Source organism: Pleurodeles waltl, chromosome 6 (assembly GCF_031143425.1).
Source record: "Pleurodeles waltl isolate 20211129_DDA chromosome 6, aPleWal1.hap1.20221129, whole genome shotgun sequence".
Classification (NCBI taxonomy): Eukaryota; Metazoa; Chordata; class Amphibia; order Caudata; family Salamandridae; genus Pleurodeles; species Pleurodeles waltl.
The window spans coordinates 810,523,158-810,530,725 of record NC_090445.1 but is presented as its reverse complement, the minus strand read 5'-3'; the positions used below and the strand labels follow the sequence as shown (position 1 = coordinate 810,530,725).

At 42.3% G+C, this 7,568-nt stretch overlaps 1 pseudogene; it reads left to right on the top strand.

The window, feature by feature from the left end:
- The first annotated feature begins 242 nt into the window (after nucleotides 1-242).
- Nucleotides 243-351, top strand: LOC138302321 (5S ribosomal RNA; annotated as a pseudogene).
- The last annotated feature ends 7,217 nt before the right edge of the window (nucleotides 352-7,568 follow it).

The following is a 7,568-nucleotide window of genomic DNA, read 5'->3' as shown; positions in this document are numbered from 1 at the left end:
GGCTCCGAGCCTTTTTCTAACTACTAATGCGTCTCGGAAGTGAAACGCATGTGCAAGCGCATGCGATGCAGGCTCGACCCTAAAAATGGTGTTCCATGTGGGTTGGGGCATTGGGGTTTGGGCATTGGGCCTCCGGCTGTGATCAACTTCCCAAGGGGAGCCTGTGCAGGTGCGATTAAGAGCAGCAGGCTCCGGGTGGTGGGCTTGGTGAGCAGAAGAGAGCTGAAACTGCAGCTTTTCCTGCCTACAGTCATACCACCCTGAATGTGCCCGATCTCGGAAAGTAAGCAGGGTTGGGCCTGGTTAGTACTTGGATGGGAGACCGCCTGGGAATACCAGGTGCTGTACGCATTTTGTCTCTCGCAGACTCTAGGTGCTGCACGCCTTAGCTCAATTACACAGCTTCCTCGCTAATTTCATTTTCCACTTTTTAGTTCCTGCACTCTTTTTTTTCCTGTCTTAATAAAAGAAATAAAAAAGAACAGCAATAACTCTAAAATACACATTTTTCAAAGGAAAACTTTAATTTATTCTGCACTTTACACTCGGCCCAAGCTGAAGAAAACATTTGCACTACGACGGGCAAAGGGATCCTTAGCTAAGGCTTTGCTTTCTTGCGGTAAGCATATGAGTGAGGTCTTAAGACCAGATCTCACTCCTTATGATGTCATTTCCTGTCAGGACCTAGGGTGTGATGCCACTACCTGTGATTCCAGGTGCAATTTCACACGCGGTGGTGTCATGTGTTGTGATGTCACTTGCATATTGTCTAACTTGGTCAGTCCCCCCATTTATTTTCGTTAAGACTTGTGCCATGAATAAGCCTTAGCCCCCAAGAAATAGTGAATGAGCCCACTATTGGCAACCAAATGGAAAAAATCAGCACAGCATGTCGGAAATGTGATAAAAGGATGATGATGTATTCGGTGTGGAAGAATGAAATGAGTTTCAGACACCAGTGTAACAGAGTCCAAAAGCAGAACATTCCAGAAACAGGGAATAAAAAGAGGAAACGTGCATACAATTTGAGTTGTAAAAGCATACCAAAGCTTTCCAAAGCACTTTCCGGCATTTCATGGCACTGTATCAGGTGTCATTAACTCAACAATCCATTTATCGACCACAGAAAGAATGGGTGAGCAGGCCGTGTGCAGAATAAAACCTGCTCAACATAGGGAAACATCCCAGCAGAGAGCACATTACTCACTGTTGAGTCCTAAGCATTAAACTACAGACCTCTGTCTCTTTCAGTTTCACTTGTATTGTGAGAATGGGCATTATTTTGCATGTTGTTTGAGAAAGGATTCCATGATGAAAGATCTGATTTTTTCAACAACTCCTAAATACTTTCTGTGGGACCCTGGTTTGACAAAAATAAAAAAAAGACTGGCCACCCTCTGCCTGTAAGGCATGGCGAATATGTTGCAGATGGAACTTACAGAGTAACAGAGCCTCTCCATTAAGTGAAAAAAGTGCAAGAAGAGGGCTTGCCTTCCCGTTTATTTCTGGATTTGTTAAGGTAGTGTAGAAGAGATATTTCTACCAGCCAGAGTGAATGGAGGTGTCGCCACTCAGTGGGATAACTAAGAGAGAACTCCTGCATAGCAGCAACTAATCGTCCTTGGGAGGGAAGAATGAACGCTGCTGTTCAGAAGCAGCATCTCCCCTGGTGACTCCTCCTTGTCATGCCCTAAGGAGGAATCCAAGAAGGCACAGCACATGCTGTGTCAGATCAGGGTTGTCCATTGTAATTGAGTGTGTGAGAGGGGCCGTCTGATAGTCGAGCTGGGGAGGGGCTGCTGCAGCATGTGAAGATGAGAGAATCGAACATAACCCGGAGCATTTTAAATAGAGGTGATAACAAGCATTCTGAATGCAACGGGTCACGCATTTGCTCGAGTTAGAGCTATTACCATTTTAAACTCCTAACTGGACTTTTCTTGCCACACAAATGAAAATAAAAAAAACGCAGCGTGATCGCTCTGGGGTTTACATATAGCGATCGCGCTGCATTTTTTTCATTTGTTTGGCAAGAAAAGTCCAATTAGGAGTTTACAAAGCTGGGGTGGGGAAATGCAATGCTCTCGTGTTTGCTCGAGTTAGAGCTCCTAGCGTTGTAAATTACTGAGTGGACTTTCCTTGCCACACAGACTGAAAATAAAGAGAGCAAGGGTGAGCTGGCCCTGGAAAAGCCCCCCTCTGCTGTTGGTTTATGTTTACAGAGGGAGCTGGTGGGGAGGAGGGACTGAACAAGCACCCACACTGTTGAGGTGAAACAGGCAAATGCCCCAAAAAAGTCCCTTACAGAAGAGATAAACAGGACATGGCGCAATTACACAGTACTTTGTGCTGCTCCCAAACTGAAAAAAGGCAGGGCAAAGAGGCAGAACTGACCACTGGCAAGCAAGGATTTTTGAAGGACACTGCAACTAACAAATTAAAATGCTGGAACTCACTCTATTGTATACTTTAGTATACAGCAGGCCGAACGCTAACGCTCGACCTAAAAATGAAAACTTGAACATTTAAACTGTGGATATTTGGAATGGAAGTGGTATGTATCACACCGTGAGGATACAAGCAGCGCCTCATTTTCAAATAATGATTCTAAAGGACAGGAGTGTGAGAAGGAAAGTGAAACTCGTTGGATAACGCCTAGCTGCGTTTAACCTTGACTTGTGCCCTGGTTTTGAACTTTGGAATGACACGTGAAGCTCAAATATTTAACTTGCAGTATGTAGTTAAAATGTGGTTCCCACATGCCTGTGTTGGGCGCCGCCACTTTTGACATGTATATATTCACCTCAGTTTCAGCTGTGCAATATATACCGACTATGTTTGTTTTATAGTGTGTTTTTTTCCTTGAATAAAAGTGTGAATTTAGCAAAATCATTTAAAATGAAAGCTTTGTGTCGGTTCGATATGTGAGATGGCATCTAACAGCGTCTGCACAGCAAGAGAATCCAGTACTTAAAACTCAAGACACAGCCAGGCAAGCGCCAGAAAAAACGCGTCGGTGGGAGCTAAATTGGAAGTGTGATATTTTTCGGAACAGTGTGCATCTCTCTGGCATAGAAAATTTCGGTTTGATCTTCCATGTCTGTCAGACAAGCAGCACATGCTGCAGACTGAAACATTTCAGAATTGTAACTAAGCTGAAAGGACTATAAAAACACTGCACAAAATTGTTCTGGGTAATAAGAAGTGTTGGAATACATGACCGACTTGGCTAAGAAGTTGTGTGATGTTCGGGTAGTTTTGAAAGAGGTTCGGAATAATTATGAAAATGTTCATGCATTGTTCACCTTTACCTGTTTGGTTTTCCTAACATGTTAATTACGTCTTCTTAAATGCATATATTTCTATACTGCTATATGGTATTGCAGTATTTATGTAACCCAGTTTGAGGCACTGAGGTGAATTGTCAGATTGTATAGCAGGCTACATCATAAAAGAGTATCTGGTGGGTAGAATTATGTGTTTGTTGTGACCTTATGAGGGAAATATTTTTGTGTTGTAAAGCTTTCTGAGTCTGGGAGGAGGATAATTGGAGGGACGTGGAAAGGGGAGGGAGACGTGGGAAAGCAGATACCTGGATTGCCCGTGTTATTCATAATCCAATTTAGAGGAAGGATTAAAACATATAGGCAGATGCAAAGTACCAACCCAGCCAGATGGACAACGGGGTGATATCTGAGTATTTACCTACCAAACGGTTTTAGTCAGTGAAGTATCAAAAATCCACATGGATACGTGCAAGGCAGAGATGCTACCGAATGAGTCAAAATTTGCAAGAATGGGAGTTGATGATGTGAGCGTTTACCAATCTGTCTTCAAATGTGTGTGGCGGTGCACCTGCTAAGTGCCATGTAGTCCGAGACTCTGAGTGCCCACGTAGAAGTAAATTACATTAGCCTCTAGAAGGTGTTCGGGCTTTGAGAGAGTCTTATTCTGTTTCTAGCCCAATATAGACTATAAAGGGCTGATGTCCCTTTTCTCTACAGCTCCCTCCGTCGTTCCGCTTGACGTGTAAACTAGTTCTCACGGTGTGAACTCTACAGAACAACAAAAAGGGAGAGTTACCCTTACGTGCCGAAAGGAACAGAGTAGTACTAAAACAACAATTATTTCCCGTTTGTGCTACTTTTGTACAGGACTATTCCTCTTTGGATAGAACACTTTCTCTGGGGACAGATCTAACATCTACACCAATGCAAAACCACTCTCTGGCTCACTTTAATTTAAATAGGCTATTTATTGTTCATAACGAAAACATCATATGATAATACATATTATAAAAACATGTTACACAGTCATGTCATTTTTTTTAACATAAATCTGATATGCCTATCAATGCCTATTGCATATTTATATTCTACACACATTCTCAAAAAATCCTGCTGACGGGTTTTTAATTGGGTTCAAGTATGGTTCACACCACATTCCCCAGTACATATCATTAAAACACATACTATAAGAGACACGGATAAACTTAATTACTTTTCATTAATAATACAATTTGTAATTATTTACCCCTTATTAAAAAGCATTGTCTATTCAACCTTCTAGATGCCGTGGAAGATGAATATGAAGCTTATCTATAGTAGTACAAAAGGTACATCTACACACAAGGTTATGTACTTTGCCCGTTATAACTTCCATTCTGTATCTGGCTGGTCATTTATACCCATGACATTTCACAGTCCCCTCTCAGACAATAGTTATACTGGTTTATTAGGGTCATCTACAAACTCTCTCGCATATATATCAAGGTATTATTCCCAGGCATATACCATGGGTAATGATGATACCTACTAATTTTCCCAGCATTAACTGGTGTATGATGTAATTTATCACAGTTTATTTCCCTGATTTTCTTCGGGAAAATGGGGGCTGAGCCTCCTCCTCCGAAGGTACACAAGCATATCCACTGTTCAAGCACGGTATCATTATTATAAAACTACGAGAGCATTCATAACTATTTACTCCTGCCCCCTGGTTTACCTGCACTCTTCCGACGCCGGTGAGGCAAACAAGTGTTGTCTTTTCTACAGGCCTTTTATATAGGCTCCAAAAGGGCCCTGTCCAGATCATCTACTATTGGGTCGAGTCCAGCTGCCTATCCCATCATGCATGTCACAGACATCTGTTTTTAGATCGGCAACTCCTATAGCTTCATACAGTATTATATGAGACCCTATGACTTTCATTGCACATGTTTGGTGTTCCCAGCTTTAAGTGATACATTATTGCCGCATCTAATTTAGCGTTCCCACTCCTCTGTGTTATTTTAACCGTCCTTATGTGTGCCAAGTTTGGACACATAATATTGCTCTCTCCTTTTCCCTCCAAATTCCCCCTCGTTCGGATTCTCTGATGCATTCCAGAATGAACCACTGGAGGTCACCTTCATTATGTCCACTGCTGGTCTAGTGGTCAACTAACGGAGCATTTTTCAGCTTTGTACTTATTGCTGACTTATGCTCGTTCAACCTCATCCTGATTTCCCTATTTCCCTCACATAGCCTTTGACACATGGGCAGGTAATTAGATAGGCTAAGTTTTTCATTCTGCAGTTTACAATATTTTGAATGTAGTGGGAAGGACCCCTTTTCGTCATTTTATCCTGTTTTATTATGATTTTGCAATTAATGCAAGAAGCACAGGGGAAGTTGCCCCCTTTCGGTTTTTCATTCTGAATGCCCGTTGTTGCACTACATTCAATTCCCTATCGTTTTACTCCTCCTGTAAGCAAATAAAGGGTTTTCAAGTATCCCTTGTTCAGGCCCAATCCAAAGGGACTAGTTTTTATTAATCACGTTTTTTTTTATCTTAATGCTCACATAAGAAAAAATAAAAACACAGGTGATTCGACTATTGTCCATCTGGTCTTTCACCGTTCCCTCTAACATACTTAGCCCTTTTGTATATCAATCTGATTAATCTGTTTGGGTATTCCTGATCCTTCAGTTTATTCTGCAGTATGCCAGCATGCCTCTCAAAATCGTTCATATTTATACAGTTCTGCCACAATCCCTATGTTTATAGAGTGGCTAAACCGTGGGGACCCCAATCTTTATTCACATCAACAACAAACAAAAACGCATGTGATTTTGTAGGTATAAAAATGAAAGCGATTGAGGTTCAGCTTGAGGTAGAACTTTATACTAAGTTATCTGACCTTAACACTATATTGCGTTATACCGGCAACGATGCTTGTTGTTAAAAGAACAACATACCTTTTAGACAGTTCCTCCATTTACAGCAGAACTGTACCAATATGGACGATTTTGAGAGGCATGCTGGCATAATTCACGAGGGAACCGTTCTGTACCAAGTGGACCAATGAATAAGAGGAAGGACCATTATAGCGAGTCTTGTATACATCAGGGATAGCAATGACTGTGGTAGGATTATGTAGCATGGAAGAGATGTGTAGCACAGAACCACAACCCCTACAACGTGAGGTCCTGCAATGAAGATGCGGTTCCAAAGAGCTGCAGGATTCTGCATTGGGGGTGCATTGCACAACCGCGGTTATTGTGCGAAACTGTGAGGGAATGTGTTGTGCTACGTCAGTTCTGCTTGGACCACAGCGCTTCTGGCAGAGCACTATCAGGCCTACTTCGAAGGGTCCAGGACGAGGCTGGCAACACTTGGGGGCAAGACTAAGTCCAGGTGCCAGGTTCAAGGTCAATTTGATGGAGCCTTTTTGGTCCCTGAGGCTTTGATCAGGAGGCCAGACCATTAGCTCTTGGAGTCACTATGGTGGTCCTCGGTTCAAGATACAGGTCTAGTCCTTTTCTTTCAGGCAACAGGGCAACAAAGTAACAAAGTAGGTACCTGGGTCCTGCAGTCCCTGCTCGTTCCAGTCTGATCCAATTGCCCCAGTTTGACCAAATGACTCTGCTGCTGCCTGGGTTTTCCTGCCCAGGTTTTCTGGCTCACGATTCTTCCAGCAGAAGCCCTGCCCACCCCAGGAGCTACTCAATGCAGGCCACAGGGCGACTGCACAGCAAGCGCGTGCAGTAGGCGCACACTGTTGTAGGGACTCTTTATAGTTGGGTTGGGCACTCTTAGCTTGGCTTAGTTCCTCAGTTTGTGCCTTTTATAACTGTAGCAGGGTTGTTGCTCACCCTCCTTTTGAATATTAATATACATAAAACGGTTTGGTTTCCTAAATCCTTTTTATTTGCTTATGTTCACACTTGTACACACATATATATATATATATATATATATATTTATATATATATATATATATATATATATATATATATTGTCTTGATATCTATTATTGTTGCTCGTTTGCTAACTGAAGTGAGGTTCTCTTTTCTTCTCTTTTCTCTTTTCAGGGTTGACCTCTGCCTCCACTGATAGGAACATCTTAGGACCTCAGAATGAAACAGAATAGGACTTGAGATACATTTTTTATCCTTCCATTATTCTTGGAATACTCAAAAAGCGTGGGCATCAGTGAGGGATCTGTCATGCACTGTAGCATCTGTGCATGTTTTCTTTCAGATTCTGTGAACATTCTGGTGCCATACACTGTTTGCCCTTGTCTC